Source organism: Phasianus colchicus, chromosome 6 (assembly GCF_987193195.1).
Source record: "Phasianus colchicus chromosome 6, bPhaCol1.hap1.1, whole genome shotgun sequence".
Taxonomy (NCBI): Eukaryota; Metazoa; Chordata; class Aves; order Galliformes; family Phasianidae; genus Phasianus; species Phasianus colchicus.
In genome coordinates, this window is record NC_143441.1 from 12,869,789 (window position 1) to 12,890,337 (window position 20,549).

At 45.7% G+C, this 20,549-nt stretch overlaps 2 long non-coding RNA genes across 2 annotated transcripts in view; one reads left to right on the forward strand and one right to left on the reverse strand.

The window, feature by feature from the left end:
• Positions 1-6,465: 6,465 nt before the first annotated feature.
• Positions 6,466-9,418, forward strand: LOC116226976 (uncharacterized). Its single transcript, XR_016467440.1, has 3 exons — positions 6,466-6,551; positions 8,053-8,218; positions 8,891-9,418. It is a non-coding gene; the product is annotated as an uncharacterized LOC116226976 (long non-coding RNA).
• Positions 9,419-15,114: 5,696 nt separating this feature from the next.
• Positions 15,115-20,549, reverse strand: part of LOC149917432 (uncharacterized) — a 33,454-nt gene continuing 28,019 nt past the window's right edge. Inside the window, exon 3 of the long non-coding RNA XR_016467702.1 lies at positions 15,115-15,784. This is a non-coding gene — a long non-coding RNA (uncharacterized LOC149917432). The remainder of the gene's footprint in view (positions 15,785-20,549) is intronic.

Genomic DNA, 20,549 nt, shown 5'->3' on the forward strand with positions numbered 1-20,549 from the left:
CTTCCCCAGCAATCAGATCTCAGTGACAAGAGAACAACATGTGGCATGTGTGCTGGAGAGACAGCGGAGCTGATGGGAGGGCAGCTCTTTTCCCACTCACCATGGAGTGGCAACAGTACCTGATTAGTTTCAAAGTAGTCTTCTTCTTACGGGGATAGAGAACTGTTAAATAAGCAGATACGTCCTTTGTTTACCTAGTCATTTAGGAGGCCTTGAGAAATAAGAAATTTTCCCTGCTAACAGAATCATAAATAGATTTGTGTGTGAACTGGCAAATAGGTCTTTCTCTTAAATAAAGGAGAAGACTTGTGCTGACCTAATACCATGTCTAATCTCCGCGACACAAAGAAGGAATAGGTAGTTACTAGTGACAATGAATAAAAAAGACAGGGAAATGGAGAAATTTAGTGACAGTCGGCATCAATAGATGTGCCAAAAGCTTGTGAAAGCTCCCTTTGTATGATAAAGTGACTGTCACATGAAATATTAGCAACTATCCAGAACTGGGAAAGTGTGAAAATCGTGTTGCTGTATAAATTATCTGAGACGCTTATGCCAATTATAGACTCACTGTGAGGAACAGAGACATTGGTAATCATGACAGCGACTGTGTTTGAGTGTCATGTGAATATTCTCAGGCAATTATTCAAATCAATCATTTCTTGTCTGGGTAGGAAGGATTCATCATTCTTAGTACCTCACATCGCTCAGCGACTGAATGGATGATGCTTTGCTATTTCTGGTGCTCTGTAATCTGCCTGCTGTAAATAACAACACTGGGATATGGCTAACTCTGAGTTGGAGAACTGCGGTAGGAAATGGGAGGAGGTAGGCTTGAATCCCATGCAAACGTGGTGTCAGATCTAGGGGGGAAGTATGAGGAAGTATAATTTAACAGTTCTTGTTGTGGTTATCTTTGTCCATTTATCCATTCCGCCTCCCACTTCCTATAAGCTGCTCATACATACAAACTGATTCCTTTCTCCACACACAGGGGGTTGAATTAAGGCTGCAGCTGTGTCTCACCAAACCTCAAGCACCTGATTTTGCAAACTAAATGAAATACCACTACTGTGGTATGTAAGCAGTATTTACGTGGCTAAAAGTGCCAAGGTGACATGTCAGCTGGGCTTCACTACCACGGGGGTAACCCACTGCTTGTCAAAACTAACAACTTTAGCCAGTGGTGAATTGAAGTATCATTTGTTCTTTAATAAAATAACAAAACAAAGTCTTCACTAAGGAGTAGCTTCCTTTATTTCTGTGTGTGTTTGTAACAAAATCAAAAAGCTCATCAGGCTGTTGATGGCAAATACTGATGTGACGTCCTCTACTTTCAAATGTTCCATGTCTTGTTCCCGAGCATTTCTTTCTTTTATCCTTGAGCTCTTTAGGGATAGGATTTCTAACAGTTCTTTCTGCCAACTTGTGGTGAGTAGAATATTTGCCTTACATTTTTTTTGTGCCTGTGCTGTGGCTCCTAAGTTTCCATCTGTACTTCTCAGGGAAATATTTATTGCTTGAGGCTAGAATGTGTTTCAGGATGCCTAATTTGAACAGGTGGCCATGTCACTGGGTTTGAAACTAGTTCGTGTGCTAGAGTTTAAGCTGCTGACATCTGAAATCCACTGAGCTGAGCAGTCCTTTGGCGACTCTCTTCAACCATCTCCTTCATGTCAGCTGTCTGAAGTCAGTGACTGCTGACATTGGTGCTAAGCCAACTCACAGGAGAGAATTTCCTTTTTGTCTTTTAAGAATGTTTCTGTTGCAGGTCTCCTGAATGCCTTCAGCAGAGCTTCATTCATTAATAGTTTGAGAGCATGTGTCCTCTTTTTAGGATGTTATTTTAGGAGTAAGAAAAGCAGTTTTATATCTCATACCTCCATAGAAAAGGTTTGAGATCTGTACATAGATTACCATTCCTGCTTCACCTGATGACTGAGCTGTGACAATACTTTTCACATGATGTGAACCTTTTCCCAGCATACAATCCATAGCTTAAATTTTGTTACCTTTCTTTAACCATGAGGCAAATTCTCTGTCTGCACTTTGTGTCCTCTCTGGGGACCAGGCTGTTCGGGAGTGGTGGAGCTGGCTGTCCTGCCTGTCCAGCTAATGCTGACTCAGAAGCATGCCCATTTCGGGGGCATTTTTATCCATGTATTTGGGGCACAGTGTTCATCTCCTCATGTTAATTTCATGGGAGGGCAGCTTTTAGACAGCAGCATTCTCCTGACAAAGCCCAGCCTTCCCATCCTGCACTTTGCACTGATGGAAAAATCGTCTCCAGATGAAGCAGCTGGAGCCCCCAGGGAAGGAGGGCTACCTTCTCCCTTCTCCCTCACTTACCAGATGCCACATCCCATCTCATTTATGTTATTAAAATGATTTCTGTGGGGTCACTTTCTGCTTCACGCCTGAAATGATCTAGAAAATTAAGCTCTTCCTGTTGTGGCGTTTGGATTTCAATTGTGGATTTCAAATCTGCCCTCTCTCCTTGATTCTTTGATTTTCTACAGCCAGCAACTGCATCAGATGATGATAAAAACAACTCACAGACACATTGGCTCATGCGATACTCTGATGAGCGAGGTGGATGACAACAAACACACAGTACTTCAGGCCCCCACTGGGTATCTCTCCGTTTTCTTCACAGAGAACCTAACTAACCTGCTGTGTGGAGTAGAAAAAGGTTGCATCAAAAGAACATCTGCGCACTGGCACAGCAGTGAGCTTAGGCAGTTGCACCCAGTGGTGAAACATCTTTAATCCTTTTTCTACATGCAAAAATTATGCATCTTGTAAAGGAATGCTCTCATTAAAGTCAGACCTGACAGCTGGTGTGACATCTCATAGGTTTCATCTAAAGCAGTTCTGCACAGGTGAGCTTGGCAGAAAGCATGTGGATCGTTGGATTTGATGATCCTTATGGGTTCTTCCAACTGGGGATATTCTATGATTCTGTGATTCTATAACTGTGCAAGGTGAAGTGCTCTGGACTTCTTTAGAAAGTGCAATGCCAATTGCTGTGCTTTGTGGGCATGAATGCTGCCTGGAATGAGTAATTCTTGGTGTGGGACATATACCGTGCAGTAAACATGCAGACTGACACGTGGGAAGTGGATTCTTTCCTTTGTGCTTGATTTACACGTGCAAACTCTTTGCAATTGTAGGTTGATCATTGGCTTTCTTTATTATCAGCCTGAAAGAGGTCACTGCCATATAGAAAGTTAGCACAGTCAAGAGTTCACCAGCAACATAACATTTTAAGTGTTCAAAAGCTCACAGCCTGACAGAACTAACCTTCATAGCATCAGTATGGGCTTTCTTGTATCTCTTCCTAAGTCAGATGGTGTGGCTCCTTTCTTGGAAAGCACACCAGGTAAGGAGGCCTGCGGGCTTTTTTTCCAATGCTGCTCCCTCAATGATGCTGGTGCTCCCAGCTGTATTCCAGTCTGAGAGATGCCCTTTTCCCCCATGTGATGCAGACCTGACATCACGGCTGGGGCTTTTCTCCTGTGCTCCTTCTTGGAGTGAATGATTGAGTGGCTCCATAGAGAAGGCAACACAACAGAAATGATTCCAGCTCTTCCGTAGTGGCTCCTCGCTAAATACGCTGCTGTTTACAGACACATGGGGCCACTTGTTCAGTCTGCTTTGCAGAGCATCCTTCTGCCCAGAATGACCCCAGAGTATAGCTGGGGAATGAGATGTTCCGAACAGACTCCAAAAAGATGAAAAGTATTGGATTAGCATTTTTTTGTCCCACAGCCTTAATAGAAATCTTCAGTAAGCAAAGCCAAGGCATTAAAATCTCAGTTTGGGTCAAAGATGAATTCCAGCTTTGAGTTTAAATTCACTCGTCTTTACAACCAGAGTGTGCAAAGAGCCCACGTTAGTCCCATTTTTAGGATGTTAGTGTCACATAGATCCCCCTGCATGTGGATGAGCTGTACCCAGAGCCCAAGCCCAAGCCCATGGCAGAGTGTTGCTGAAGGTCATGTTTGAAGATGCCTTAATTAGTTCCAAAGTTAAAGATCTACAGAAGAGAATCTACCCAGAGGAGAGACACTGAGTGCTAATACATTTTGAAAATTCAAAGGTGAATGGATTTCATCTCTTTTCAAAATCTCAGTGTTTTAAATGGAAAACTGCAATCACTCTCTTGGGTGTAAACCTTGAGATGTGTTACTATCTTCTAATCTAACTTGCAGAAGACTATATTGCTCTTCTTCAGTCCTCAGTTATGAGACATAATGATATTTAGCGTAGAAAAGAAGCTGCACACAAAACTCATCTGAGCTATAAACATCCTAACTCTGCTGAAGGGAGCTTTATGGACACGTTTATGCCATAGATCATGTTTTCAAATAGCGAGTATATCTAACAAGATGGTTATGGTGCCATTCTCTCAGCTGTAGCTGTCACACTTGGGCTGTTAATTCCTATTAGGTTTACCCAGAGGAGTGGGCTTCATGCTCCAGTAGCCACTCAATGGGTTCATGGGCACAGGTTTTCTTAGAGGAACATAATCCCAGACAGCTCTCTGAGAGCAGGCAGCCACAGGCAGTGATGCCCCCTGCTGATATGCCAACAATTCAAGGGAAAAGCTGCATCTCAATTAGGCAAGGCAGTGGGGCTGATGGAAGCATCAAAACCTATGCAAGGACTGCAGGCTCTGAGCTTGATGCACCGTGCAATTAAATGCCTGGATAGCCAGAGAAAAGAAGCTGCTCAGAAACATTCAGGCTTTGGGATATGGCTGGTTGTGAAACCTCGTTTTTCAGAGTGAAAAGCCCAGTGGGTGAGTTAAGCTTTTAGCACCCATTTCAGTTGCCACATTGCAGTGTGGGTTGTCCCCTATGGAACAAGGCATGCTGTGCATGGCTGAACAGGGCTTGCTCATGGAGAAATCTAGCAGCGTGTCATGGCTAAAGTGTGATCACTTATGGGAGGACAACGTCTGCTTCGCTAATTTGGGCTCATGTGATGCTAGTGCTGGGGCCAGCCCAGCAGTTAAAATGCTTTCCAGCCAGATGCTGCCAGAACATTCACTGCCTACAACCCCCTAATTGTAGCAGGTTTGCTGACACTCAGAGCAGTCGTGGAAGCTGGGCTTGTTCTGTGTTACGATCCATTATCACCTGCATAGCAGGCATTTCTGGTGCTGCCAAGAAAAATTGTTTTACCTTTCATACCACATGTAGGAATTAAACACCTGTGTTTTGAAAAGGAAAAAAATGCTCCCGTATTTGAGCAGAAGGAGCTGCCATTTAGTTCCCTCTTCTCGCCAGGATCAGCTCTGCCGCACCTCCCTGCAGTCTGCCTGCAACACACTGCACCCACATACATCAGGAGGGCCACAGCTCTGCAAGGAACACATCATGTTCTGTCCCACATGCATATATGTGGGAGGAGGGGGAAATAGCCCCCACTGCCACAAAAGCAGCATTGCTCCATTGTGTCCTTGGTGTCTGGTAAGAGGATGGTGATGGGAGCCTCAGAGCCAGAGACAGGACCCAGCTCTGGTCTTACTCATAGGTCAGATGTTTGTTCTTATAGACCCAGCAAACAGATCTGTCCACAGACCTGAAAAGTAAGGTTGGGTTCTACTACTGCCATCCTAAAACTTGTCTGTGTCTCAGCATGCCCTTGGGAAAGCATTCAGACAGTGAAATCCAGTTTTCTTACTTTGTGCAATAAGCACCATGATGTTAAAACCCTTGGCAGTTTCTTATGCTTTTAGCACTAGAATTTATGTCAGCAAATAGCATGGAAAGTATATTCAAGTGGTTATTGTGCAGCCATTGTTTCAATTCTGATCAGACCACATACTTTTGGGTCTGGCACCTTGTACGCAAAGGAAATCAGCTTTTGATGGATTCTAATGCACTGTTAATATGCTCTGCTAGCATGCAGTGATTAGTATGGAGGGCTTGCTGTGGTAGAACTCCAAGTGTTAGAACTCCATCCTGTGTTATAACTCTCTCATAGTACACATACACACAATTTTACTTCTAGCACATCTCTGCTGGCTGAATGCAGGTACCTGTAGGAGAGAAGGTAAACAAGTAAAGAGACAAGTAAAGCTAAGCAGAAGTTTTGGCCACAGAATGGCCACAGAATGAGGACTGCAAAACGAGTGCCCCCATTTACAGTTCAATAACATGATGTATATTCCTTCCCACACACTGTACGGTTTGCATGTATTAAAACATCTCCTCAAGTCTGTCTACTTTTCTATCCTTGAAGATGTTAAGACTTTCAGGTGTTCTTTGTTTTTACACTGCACAGCTCAGTCACACAGCTGCAGCTGGGAGCTGAGCTCTGGGCAGCACGGGGCAGGGCCGATCCCAGCTCCCAGGTTTGTGCATCTGTAGCCATGGCAACTTTGTGACTGCATCTCTCCCCAGCTCCTGCAGTCCAGAGTGGGCAAGGAAAGCGCTCGTGCCTAGCAAGCTCCCCTGCCTGGCGTGGATGTCACGTACAGGATCTCTTAGGATACATCTTTAATTACTATGTTCTCTTAATTACTCCTTTTGATTTCCCTGGTGAGTTGCCTTTCTGTAGTTTCCGTGACTCACCATGAAGCCGAGTTAAACCTTTAGTCAGCACTGGGGAATATCTTTCCAAGACCTCTGCACCTTCCCAAGGACATCTGGATTGAGGGGGTGGCCTTGTAGGGGCTTTTTAGGGAGGTGGAAGAATGGAGGTCAGGTGTTCATGCCCCTCTCCAGCCCCTTCCTAGCCATCACTGGGGTGCAGAGAAATCACATCTGCCTGTGGGACAAAGTGATGGAGAGAAGTGCACAGGGGAGCTGTGGGGTGCCCCGTGTGTGTATATCACTCATGAGTTCTCAAAATCCATACAACTGCAGTCTATGGCCTCACTTGAATAATTAATTAATCTGATCCCATCCCTGTGATGGCACTGTGCTGGGACCATGCTGGGTGTCTTGGTTTGTTTGCCACTCACCGCAACAGTCTTTGAGGCCCTGGAGCGTGTCCAGAGATGGGCAATGAAGCTGTGAGGGGTCTGGAGCACAAGTCTGATGGGGAGGGCTGAGGGAGCTGGGATTGTTCAGTCTGAAGAAGAGGAGGCTCAGGGGAATCCTGATTGCTCTCTACAGCTGCCTGAAAGGAGGCTGTGCTGAGGTGGGATTGGCTTCTTCTCCCAGGTAACAGTGATAGGGTCGGAGGAAATGGCCTCAGATTGCACCAGGGGATGTTCAGGCTGGATAATAGGAAGAATTTCTTCTCAGAAAGAGCAGTGAGGCAGTGGCACAGGCTGCCCAGGGAGGTGGTGCAGTCACTGTCCTTGGAGGTGCTCAAGAACCGTGTGGATGTGGCACTGAGGGACGTGGGCAGTGGGCATGGTGGGGGTGGGTTGGCAGTAGGACTAAGGTGATCTTAAAGTTCTTTCCAATATTAATGATTCTATGTATTGGCAGCCACGTTACTAAGAAGTGTATTTTCTTTCTTTATGGGAAATAGGTTCTGCTGTTGTGTTGAACCCAACCTTGGGCAGAGGTCTGGGCAGCACCATAGCCTTGCCCCAGACACACAAGATTGGGCTTGGTGAGACGGCAAGTCATCCTGCATGGCAGCTTAATGAGAGCTTAAAGAAGTGCCACATATTCTCCCACTTAAAGTGCAGTAAGCACAGGCAGTAACAGCACTATTTCTCTTTTTATACCTGGGTAGCAATATGTCTTCTTTTCATTAGGCCTTCCTTTAGTTTGCAGTCACTGTAAATAGCCAGGTGGCTGGCATGCATTCTCCATCACTGCCACAAGCTGAGCACATAGAATGTGCTATGGAAAGCAAGGAGATAGCTTCCTTGACCTTATTGGCAACTCAAATGTGGTGGGGGGTGTTGGTGGGTAAGAGCAGTGCCCACAGAAGAAAGGTGCAGCACTTGTGGATTAAGAAAAAGCAGTTCAAAACCAGTACTACAGCATTTCTGGCAGAGGGCAGCATTGAGTTTTTTATTGTAGCAAAAAAAAAAACCCAAAAACCCAAACATTATGCTTGGTGCTCATGTGATTACAGACTATAGCGTGAAGATGAAGGGAAGACAAGGTCTTCAGTCATGACAGAAGCAAAAATTTCACTGCTGTCTGCTCTGAGGGATGCACCCCAAAAAAGAGCTGTCACGATAGCTGGAGAAAAGAAGGCACTTACATACCAAGCACTCATCAACTGGCATCCCTTAGCTGTAAGGATGGACTTTCTGCAAAAACTTGGCAGCCTGTAGCTGTTCTATGATTGGTTGTGCAGAACAAATAGGGATAGCAGCAGCTTGGGCACTGAGGAAGATGCTCAGGGAGAAGCGAGAGGCAGTGATGCAGGAGGAGACCCAGGAACAGCCCTGGACCTCACGGGTCTGGCAGTTGTTTGCCTATAAGCATGAGCATTGTGTTTTGCCAATGGCATTTCAGGAAATGGAAGCCTCTGGAGTCAATGCTCTGTATGCTCTCGTTTGGGGGAAGGTCAGAGAGGAAAGCCACATGGAGTGAAAGCAGAAAATTTGGGAGGGACAATCTGGTGGATTACAGGACAGACGGTCTCTCTTTCTCTGTCCTCCACTAGAAACAGGTCTCCCTCCCAGGGCTCTGGCTACAACTTCATTTCTAAGAGAGAGGAGTCAGTTACTATATACAATTGCTAGAGAATATATACAACATTAATTTGAATGGATGTTTAGGAAATTGCCTACATAGGGGGTATTTTTCAGTGAAAGTAGATGATTCCCCAAAATGATGTGTGCATGTATGTGATCTGCTGTGTGTTCTGCCTCCCTGTAGGCACTTTCATTAGAACTTTAGGAAGAAATGCTCCATATTCCATTTATGTTCTGTCTTATTGATATTCATTCATTCTCTGGCAGGCTTAATACTGCTGTCTGCACAAGAAGAAAAAAATCATAGTACCAGACAATGTAATAGTAGGAGGAGGTGATTCTCTAAAGAGAGTGAAGGTAGGGATTCGTTTGTCCTGAGCCTGTGAATGGGGAGGCCTTGGTGCAGCAGCTGCCTGAGCAAGTTTCAGAAAGAAGAAGCTGACTGGGAACATTCAAATGCCCTGACATGCATCCAAAGCTCATGCTACTGCTTTAACTGCAGGGGCCCATGGGGAGGAGGCAAGAGGGGTTGGAACATCAACTAGATCAAACAAACAGCCTTCAGGGGAGACATCACCCTGCACTGATCTCTGGCATTTCTGAGAGTCCCTGTAAGCAGTTTTATTTGTCTAAAACGTGGCTGACTCTACCCAAATATTGATGTGCCTCTGGAGTGGCTTTAAAAATATTTAAAGGCCTTTGGTCACGCGGAGCGGAGGATTTCAAAGGAGCATGAGTCTTGCAAGATGATACTAGCACCTATGTCACTCGGCTGCTTTTGGAAATGCTCCCCACAGCGCTGTATGTGGACGTTATCCAGCTGTCCTTGCAGACAGGCATTGTGCAGCCCCTTGGGGCAAAGGATATTTGGACAAGGAAAGGGAAATGAGGATATTCCTGCCTCACCCAGTCCCTCATTGCTTTAGGAAGGACGCAAGCACATTTAAAGTTTCACCTAAAAGTTGAGAGAGGCAACACAAATTATGCACATCTTATGGGTCCGAAGTTGAGCCAGTGACTGCCCTGCTTCATTTCCTCCTTGCCTTTCCCCCATCTACCTATCAGTGCACATCTGGCTCCAGGGGTCGGAGGTGGCTGAAGGCAGTGTGAGCCACACTGGCTTCTTATGCGCCTGAGTTGCTCTAGCTCAATGAGCCAGCCACCCTGTGGTTGACTTCTGACAGTTTAAATTTGAAGGTACTTGCATTTCTCCAAGAAGGAGAGCAGATAGGCCACTGTTATCCTTCAGGCACTGTGCATGGATGAAAAGATCGGAGTCACAAATAGCTCAGCCAAGCAGAGAGCGATGTCAATGGCACTAATGTGCTGCTGTGTATCAGCTTCATGAGGACTGAGCTTTGCTGAGACCAGAGCCAGCAACTCTGTTTATCTTCTGTGCTAATCCAGAATAATGTATGGTCATAAATCGTATGTTTAGAATGGAAGACTCCCTTTAAAGGTAGCAAAGTGCTTGCAGTTTTGTTGCCAACACCCTTTAGTGACCTGCCACATTCCTGTAGGTATTTTTAATACAGCAAATAGCAGTGACCTCATTTCTCAGGGTAAAACACAAATTTGGAACAGCAGCAAACATGCTGCCTTTTGGGATGCTGTGGTACAGTAAGCATCTTGTAAGCACAAAAATGAAACAGAGGGTGCATTCTTATTGCATATCTTATATCTCACCTCAACATGACCATGGTGTTTATTGAGTACTGATAACATATCAGGTGGTTGTAGTAGCAATCAAAGCACATCAGGCCACAGCATAGCTGTGATATCAGAGGAATTGAAGACAGGACTTCCTAGGGGAAGCATCTGTCCTCTCTAGTATTAGCGACAACCTTTTTAATTACTGAGATGCTGGAGCTGGCAGAGATTGCAGAGCGGATTGGCTTGGTAGTCATTTAGAAGAGGCCCAGCTGCTGGTAAGGATTCCCATGTAATCATTTTTCATCAGGATAGAGGGAGAAATAAACTCTTCATGTATTTATTATTATTACAGCTTGTCAATTATGAAGATTTGTTCGTTCTTGCTGAGCTGCCTTGAACCACAGCTTTATCACTTAACTATTGCTGCTATGACACTGTTTTATATATGAAAATATAAATGGAAGGCATGCTTTTTGAACCTATAAGCAATTTATCTTCCTAAGTTTTGACAGCTCTCCCCATGTACACATAACATGCTGACCACAGCATTACAAAGTCCTTTCCTCAGGTTTGACTCAGCAAAACTTCTTAGCACAGAATTACAGAATCACAGAATGGCCCAGGTTGGAAAGGACCTCAAGAATCATGAATCTCCGACCGCCCTACCACAGGCAGGGCCATCAACCTCCCCATTTAATACTAGACCAGTTTGCCCAGGGCCACACACACACACACACACACACACACCTTTAAGAATATTTTTAAGTGCAGTGAGACCTATCCTTAGCATTTTCCAGAGCGTTGTAGACTACTGCATTAAACAAACTTGTCCATCAGGCTCACGTGCTAATGAGCACATATTTTAACCCTTTGAAATTGAATTTTCAATATGTAAATTCCATCTTGCTGTGCCACATCCTGCATTTGTGGCAGGTTCACCAAGCTCTGTAGGAAACACAGGGAAGCTGCTGCCTTGCCATTCAATAAAATCCTCAGAATCACATCCATGGGTGTGGTATAGTTTAGTACATGGATGTTTTCTTCTGGACTAAGAGGGAGTATCTTGTGACACCATTTTCCTCAGGATTTGTGGCTGTTCCACAATTCTGGGACCTGCTGCTGGTAGAGGCAGAATTTCCTCCTTTTCCTTTCCCTTTCCTTCCATTCCTTCCCCTTCCCTTTCCCTAAGCCACCACCTCACCAGGCAATTAGCTTTATTTCTACAAACGTTCCTCCCCCATTGTAGATTTTGCTTCCCCAGCATATATTTAAAAGGGACATACAAAACTATGACTGCCATAATCCCAGCTGAGCTTTTTGCCAGTTTTGTGCCTGCAGCTCTACTGTATCTACTTGAGGCACTGAGGATGCAGCCAGCCCCAGGCCAGTCTCACACCAGGCATTTCAAAGCGAAACACACCTCCCAAAATATTTGCAGCAGGACATCCTGCTGTGGAGGATCTGGCTGTCCAGCTGGGCCTGCACACTGTGTTTATTATGGGTGCACCGAGTGGAAAATATTAGCCCATAGACAACAAGGGAGGTGTGCAGGGCCCAGTGATGGGTGGGTTTGAGCACCAGTCTCCTGCTCAAAAAACTGCAGCGTTGTGTAACAAGCATCCCACTGCTTATTGGCACACAGCTATGGGGTTGCTATTTTTATGGACATGTGAGTTCAGCTGAGCTCAGGGTTCATTGCAGCGTTTGTATTTCTCAGCCCAGAGCTACAGGAACAGAGAGCTGCCAGAAGGTTTTAATGAAATGTTTTTGTTAAGACTCATCAATCTGCACAACGAAATGGCATCTAGAGACACCAAAGGAGGAACACACATAGTCCAGGCCAGCTGCAGATCCCTAGTACGGTGTGAGAAAAATGCAGGTGTGCAGTGAGTCTTTCTCAGGGCAATCCCACCTGATGGTTTGGTGATGTCCATGTGAATACCAGCACTTGAGAGATTCTCCTTTCTTGAACTTGTCATGTTGCTTTCCGAATTTGCACAGCTTCTGGCATCCACAGTATTCATGCCAACAATCTTAAAGGGCAAGGACATGCTGAAATACCTTTTTTTCTTCCTTCTTCTTCCTCTTCTTCATCAATTTTCTCTGCCATGTGTTTGTTTTCCAGTACACCATGTTCCAGCTCTTGCTGTTTCATGCCCTTTCTGGCTACTCACTCAATAGAGAGCTGAACAAAACAAGTACAAAAGGAGGCGATGGCAAAATTTGCACATTGACATTTGTCAGCATTGTCCTTATTTACTGCTAAGTAGAATGTGGAACGTGTCTGATGTTTATCAGAGAAAAAATTGTCAACTGCTACCCCTTACTCCTGATTTAAAAAAAAAGGAAAAAAAGAGGGAGGGAAATAAAAGCAGTTTGGGAGCTGCAGTGTCCTTTATTCTTCTACCAAAGATGATTATAGCCATTTAGAGCAAATATAAGCCCGGATGTGCAGTGTGCACTTCATGGAGGAGATGATGGTATCTTCAGTAGCTCCTTCCTCATACTAGATTACTTCTAAATTCTCATCTTTGCAACCTCACGCCTGATGTCCTGGGATTTCTCTGGCCATTGCACTCACACCACTGTGGAACTTTGATGTCCCAACAGTCCCCATGTGAAAGCAATAGGGGAAAGGATTCAGTGTTCCCCCTATCCTGCCTCCTCCCCTGAGGACAAATGTCACACCAGGAGCTCCTGCTCAGATGGAAAAGCATGACCTGGACATCAATCTCCCTTTCTTTTCATGTGTCTTCTCCCCTTTCCAGCTCAATGTGTGTTCAGCTGTGTAATACTTGAGGTAAATGTCTGTTGCTGTAGACAGCACTAAGTATAGCCATAGTTTGGATGTATGGGTGTATTTCCTGCATGCAGGGGTGCTGTTGTGTCTAAGTATGCATATATGCAAATATGTGAGTTGCTCAGAGTATTGCACCTGTATATTTATTATGCATTATAATGTATGGCATTAAAAAAGATAGCATGTAGATGTAATATGTAATGCAAATACCATACCCAAATATTTATTTACTGTCACAACAACAGTGATGGAAGACGCTGAGTATGACTCTCAGCAAATCCATCAGGTTTACATTTTACATTGCACACTTACTCAATTTGCTGGTGATGGCACAAGCAAAACAGCTGTCATCTATACTTTGTATGGAAGCAGATGCAATGCACAGAACTGCGAGCAGGCTGATGCAGTGCCTTTTATTACCCGTGTTAAGGATGGCAGACAATTTATTTGCTAAAGGCTAACAGCAAATAATCTCTTCTCTGTGAAATGAATGTAGGCAGATTGAGGTGGGGCCAGAAAGCAATTAAATGTATTATTAATGCAAGGCAGGAGATTGTAATCGTACATATGTATATTATGCACATACATATATAGAAAGGCAAATATGTCTGCAGCAACCTTTGGAACCAATATTCTAGTCTGAAATGCAATAAGGCTAGAAATTAAATGCTTATCTTCCTTTGCTAATGCATAATCTTTGCCTTTAATCATCCCTACTAATTATTCCGCTGCATTGAGTTCTTACCTTTCTGCGAAGCAGCAAATTTTATTTTGCTGTGGTTGGTTTCCAGACTCTGTGAAGTGGTGGGGGTGGGCTGGCTATGGAAGGAGAGGGTCCCCAGCAGCCACAGTGGGGGGACACATTGCTGAATCTTGTCTGCTGTCACTGAGACACATAGCCAGACCATACGCACAAGCAACTGTGTGATAAACGTTCATCCAAGTACATGAGGCTTTTAGGAAAAGTCATTGGAAATCTGCAGTACATGGAGTTTTTTTGTCCTCCTTGCTTAAGGGTCTTTTTCATGCAGTAAGAACAGAAGGCAGTAGGTTTTGTATTGGGCTGTAAAGGAGATGTGCTTCCTCAACACAGAATGTTAATAAATATATGGAGGGAACATTTCCCTCTATCGTAAGAACCACAAACACAGGAAGAGCCTAATTACATACCTTCCTTTCATGATGTTAGCACTGATGAGGGCATAACTTAAGTACTCTGTTCAGTTTTGGGTCCCTTGCTGCAAGAAAGACACTGAAGCCCTCAAGTGTGTCAAGAGAAGATAATGAAGCTGTGAGGGTTCTGGAGCACAAGTCTTGTGGGGAGCAGCTGAGGGAGCTGGGGTTGTTCAGGAGAAGAGGAGGCTCAGGGGAGACCTGATCGCTCTCTACAGCTGCCTGAAAGGAGGCTGTGATGAGGTGGGGGTCAACCTGTTCTCCCAGATAACAGTGATGGGATGATAAGGAATAGCTTCAAATTGCACCAGGGAAGGTTCAGGTTGGGTATTAGGAGAAACTTCTCAGAACGAGCAGTGAGGCAGTGGCACAGGCTGCCCAGGGAGGTGGTGCAGTCACCGTCCCTGGAGGTGTTGAAGAACCGTGTGGATGTGGCACTGAGGGACGTGGGCAGTGGGCATGGTGAGAGTGGGTTGGGGGTTGGACTAGGTGATCTTGGTGATCTCTTCCAATGTTTATGATTCTGTGTTCTGTGATATCTAGTTCCAAGGCACCAAGAGTGACCCCAGTGTGCACAGTCAGCTGTGGGCACAGGACCACTGATCTATGGGGTTGTCAAACCAGGGCAGAGGAGTGCAGCATTTGGGCCAGGGACGTGACTCAAGAGCCTCCCAGTGCCTTGGAAAGTGCTGCCCTGTGTCTTCTCACTTGTCCTTCGCTGAGACGAGCAAAAGTGTTGTGACCAAACATTTCAGTGTCAGAGATTGCCCTTTTATGCAAAACAAAATGCCCTGTGTATTGATTTTGATAAAATAAATCTTTTCTTTATTTAAGCAAACAGGAAAAAAAGGTGTTCTGAGCTTATTAAAACATCACAGATCTGCTGTTTTATTGAAACCTTTCAATTAAATCAAAATAGGCTTCTAAAACTGATTTTTAATTCCAGAGGGCACTTCAAAATTTGTTATTTACTTTTGGATTAGGACTGGAATAAAATGAGGAAACTCCAAGTATGAAAATCTTCCTGGTAATCTCCATATAAGCTGCTGTGACAGCCACATGTCCACATGTCTGCTCTGGGGCTCTGGTGCAGGACAGGGCTGAGATTCAGACTAATAAAGTGCAACAAGATACAGGCCAAATAGTGCAGCAGCTGGCACGGTGCTCAGGGACCTGACAGAGGTCACTAAAAACGATGGCAACCCACACCACTATAAATAAATGTACTTTCTCAAACTAAGTGGATGCTTTTGATGACATGATGAATTTTGCTGGAAGAAATAGAAAGTGTTTCACTTGGTATCACATGACAGTGTCTTAGAAAGCAGAACGGCATGAAATCAACGTGTCAATGTTAAATGAAATTAAGCAACTACAAGCTGCTTAATGTCTACATCTTCAATTTATCATGAGCAGAAATCATCTTCTCCTGTGCGTATTGCACACAGACTTCAGGGAACGTTTACTTTGTCTCATCCCAGCTAACACTGTTCTTGACTTCTCAGAAGAAAGCCTGGTCTCACCGCTGGCGATGCCTGTGGGTGGCACAGAGGTGGTGGTGCATCAGTGACAAAAAGAGGACATCGTGGAGCAGTACTGCCTGGCAACCACATGTGAGCAAGAAGCACTCAAGCACTCACTCTCACAAAACTGAGCACAAGGCCATACACCTGAGGGCCAGGAGACAACAAAGCAGGATCCTTATAGCAATGAATACCCTAGGAGCTGCTGGCAGAGGCTCTGCCCCATCCAGCAGCTCACAGGGGATGGCACACTCTTGCTCTGTGCCCAACTTCTCCTAGAGCTTGCTTTTCTGCCTGTTGATATTCTAAGGACTTACCAGAGCTTCAGAACTCCCTTTAATCACAATTTTGAGGTAGGAGGTAGGTGTGCAGGTGTTGCCTTCTCATGGCTTCCCACACCCCAATTGCTCCTAGTGACCAGGGAGCTGGGTGCTCACCCTCCTGGCCCCCAGTACCACGGGGCTGCTAATTCAGTGTCTGTGGGGACTCACGGACACGTCCTTCTGTCGTTCAAGTGTGGCAAGTATATCATTGGCTTAATAGCCTCCTGCTTGTGTGCCACAGTTTGTGTCCTTTCAGGTCATTATATGCCACATAAACATGGTATGTTTATTAAAGAGAGAAAGCAATTATCCCATATTTTTGTTGAGGAATGCAATTAAATTCTGTTTCTCAAATATCAGGCATCTCTTTTTAAACACTGCTTGCTTAGCTAGTATCTTAGCAAAATCCACGGGTTCAAGAGATTTTGAAGGAGTCTTTGCTGAACACAAGCTCACCCAAATATCTGACCATGCTTCAGGTTCAAGAGATTTTGGGAATGTCAACTCACTCAAATATCTGACCATGCTTTGGGCAGCACTGTCACCAGGCAGATCTCTCACACCACTTGCAGTGCCACACTGAGGGCACTGATGTGGGAGCTCTTTTGACAGCTACAGCTCGCCACCAAGGAACCGTGGACCCCCTTCCTGCAGACTGCGAGGTGGTAACACATGGCAAGGACATGTCCTGAGGGCTGTGGTTACAGAGGGAAGGCATTGCCAAAGCTTGTCAGAACCCAATATTTTTGCACTGTCTACTCCACTGACAAATTTGGCAAAGGCTGGACAACAGTGCAAGCATAGAAGGGGGGAATGCAGAAAGAGTGCGAGGCAGTGCTCTGCAAGGCTGTTTCCTTATGAAGTAAGGCTAAAAATATCGGTGACCTTTCCGGGCTCTGTTTTTCTGTGGTTTGGAGCAGAGTGTGAAATTTGGCAGGTGCGAGAGGCCTTTGGGGTCTGCCTTCTGTTGTTCCTGTGAAAATCTTCACAAATTTGGGCTAGGTATAAGCCTTTGGAAAACAAGGTTGTATGTTAAGACATGTGTAGGAACTTTAGCAATGCGGTGGTTCCCCAATAATTCTGTCATCGAGACTGTTGCCCTTTCCATCTCCATGTCAGTGCTGGATGTGGGGTGTCTATCCTGATGTCCCCAGCCCAGGGTCCCCACACAGATACCACTGCTGGCAGCAGGAGCACTGCTCTCATCCCACTGACCACTGTAGAGTGAGGGAATAGTTGGGGTGAAATAATCCAAGTTATATGGTTCTGCTGCACACATAGTTCAGGGGAGGGAAGGTCTCCTCTTGAGATATGCAAAGGTGAGGAAGAGGGTGTTTTGCTTCACAGTAGATTAGTCATTTGCTTACAGTTTAATTAAGCCCCTGGGAGATGCCTGCTTGACACTCTTTTCTGGCCAGACAGGACAGACAACAGCCATGCCCATGAAGAACTGGAGTGGCAAGCAGCAGCAGGCCATGGGCTGGTGACACCAGGGCATCCTTCCGGGCCAAGCCCAATGCTGCTCTGCATCCAGCATAGAAGTGATTTCTGTTTGCTTCTGGCCCAGTCTGTCAGGGCTGAAAGGCAGCCAGTCTTGAGGTCAGGGATGAGCTTTCAGGTGCTCAGTCCCCCCAGGCATGACATCCAGAGTTAACCAGGGGGTGCTCAGCCTGGTGAAAGGGGCATGGTTGATGCCCAGATACATGGTAGGCAGGTGGTGATGGGGGAAACACTTGCGGCAAATTGAATGACAATGGGGAGAAAGAGAGTGAAATTGGACGGAAAGGTAAGGAAGAAGTTGGGCAAGAGAACAACAAAATAATGCATTCAGTTCTGGCTACCAAAGGAAATTTCTATTCTATGCACTGACCATGGCAAGAGTCTTCGTTTTCAAGGGACTGATGTAGTGGACATGCTCTGCCAAAGTAGATCACTTAACTGATCCTAAAAGCCCCAGGTGCCATTGGGGTCTCCCTATGCACCTGGGCTGCCTATGGCGGGGGCGGCAGAGCCCATCTGTCCCAGTGGGGTATTAGCAGAATCAAGGCCAGCTGTCCTTAGTAAGCAGGGGAAGACTTTGCTTTCCAGATTAAGGTTGTCCCTGCAGTGTGAGCAGCTGCTCCTGGGTCAGTGCTGGTGCCAAAGTAGACCTGGGGCAAGCCCTGCAGAGCCCACACAGGGGCTATCTGCATCCCAGAACACATCCTGAGTCCATGGTCCTGCTCAGCATTTGAATCCAGAAACAGATGGACAAAGGGACAGCGCAACAGCTCTGCACCCAAATTCAGATTGCATTCTAATGGAAAGGCTGTTCTGTGAAGGTCTTTCCACCCTGTTTGTGATAATGCAAAGCCTTTCTCCTCATGCTCATGTCTGGGTAACAGCCCTTGTGGTGAATGCATCAGTTGCTTGTGCAGGACAGAAATCCTGGAAAGGCTGGATGCAAATTTAGCCAAGCCAAATGGCACACAATTTTTCCATAGACCGCTGGCAGAGACCACTGGTTTTCAGAAATATCTGTTCTTTTAATAGGACACATTCATTAGCTAGCTATTTTTAAAGAGACAAAACAGTCTTGAAAATACCGTTAGCAGCAAACGTATCAGTCCTTACCAGATGAGATTTGTACACAGCCACAGGGAATATTCCCTGGTGGGAATGAGGCAAGGGCTGCAACACAGAACTTCAGTGGCTGTCACCATAACTTCTGTGACACTGCAGACCCCAGGGAGCCATCTTCCTCATTTCACAGGATGAGAAATGGAATACACACAAACCACCAAAGTACTGCAGTCACACATTCCCCAAGCCTTTCATAGCTAAATTACCTTCTTATCTACCCTGGTACATATGAAAGACATGAAATGGCCCTGACCAGCTGTGCGCAGGCTGCTACTCCTTGGGATGGCTGCTTCCCCATGTCATATACCTCCCCCAGGGCAGGCCTGTGCAGGTGCCACTCTCTCCACCCAGCGCTTGCAGCCTGGGGCAGAGAGCCACAGGCAGGGTGAGCTGGGGGGGCAGGGGTGACTCAGTGAGACGCTGGATCAGTTTTGCTCTTGTTCCCAGCAAGAATAGGGTTGGGACACCACTCGGCATCCCTCTGACCATGTGCCATGCCTGTCAACGCTTTTCTGCTGCCTAATGCTTCGCAACCTAAGGAGCAGGCTAATGCTGTAACAGATGCAGCCTGCCTCCTTCCCCAATCCCCTTACAGGAAGAGTTCATTGGGAGGTTAATAGGATGCTGAGAAGAGAGACTGATTAAAATTAAATGAATCTAAATTAAATTAGGGGAAAGCCAAGCAACCCAGTCAGTTCATAAGATTTCATAGCTGAGGCTTTAAGAGGAATATTGTCGAGAAAGAAGAGATCCAGCCCTACAAGTGTTTCTGCCCATGCATCACCCAGTGCAGGGTCTGCCCAGCTCATAGGACCAGTTGGGAGCAGCCAGAACACTTCATGCTACCCAACACCCACAGTCCTGGCTGCTGCATGGTGACACAGGGTACCAGGGTCTTGTCCAGCAGTGGGCTTGGCAGGGTGGCTGCATTCATGCTGTATTTGTGCTTTTTCGTTCTTGCTGCTCTACACTGCACTGGTGTGGCCTCACTCTGAGTGCAGGCTTGGGCACGACAATATGGGAACGACATAAAACTATGAAAGAGCACTCAAAGGAGGGCTATAAAGATGGGGAATGGTCTGGAGGGCAAGGTGTGTGAAGAGCGGCTGAGGTCCCTGTGTTTGCTCAGCCCAGAGCAGAGGAGCTGAGGGGCAGCTGCAGCTCCTCAAGGGAGCGGAGGGCAGCGCTGAGCTCTGCTCTGTGTGACAGTGACAGGGCTGAGGGAACGGCAGTGCTCTCAGACATTGGGTTTGGGTTTTGGGTGGTGCTGCGTGGAGCCAGGATTGGACTTGGTGATCCTTGTGGGTCCCTTCCAGCTTAGAATATTCTACGATTCTGTGATTCTATGATAGTAGGAGATCTTTAAACGCCATAAGTGTGCAATAGCTCCTTCCATGGATGTGTTTGTCTCAAGATGAAACAATATATATGCAAATGTACATTAATACAAAAAAACCTGAAATAAGACATTCATATCTACACTGCGATGCACTAATCTGGGCCTACTTACATTGACACAGTTGGAGTGAATTATTGGAGGAGAAAAAGCACATCTGCTAAATGTTATTGTTTAATTAAGCCATTAGCAACTGAAAGACAAGAACCTTTAAATTATAGCATTTTACATTTGTCTCTGCCTGTGATACTTAGATGGTTCCCACAGCACTTGGAGTGTGCTGCATTCTTCAGTGCTATTGCTGTCAAAACCCCCGGTGAGGCAGGAAAAAGAGCCTTTGCCCCTGCAGATGGGGAGCTGAGCTGCTCAGCCATCAGCCCCATTGGAAATCTGAAAACAGTGCTGGCCTAAAGTTCACATCCTACTGGGAAGCCTT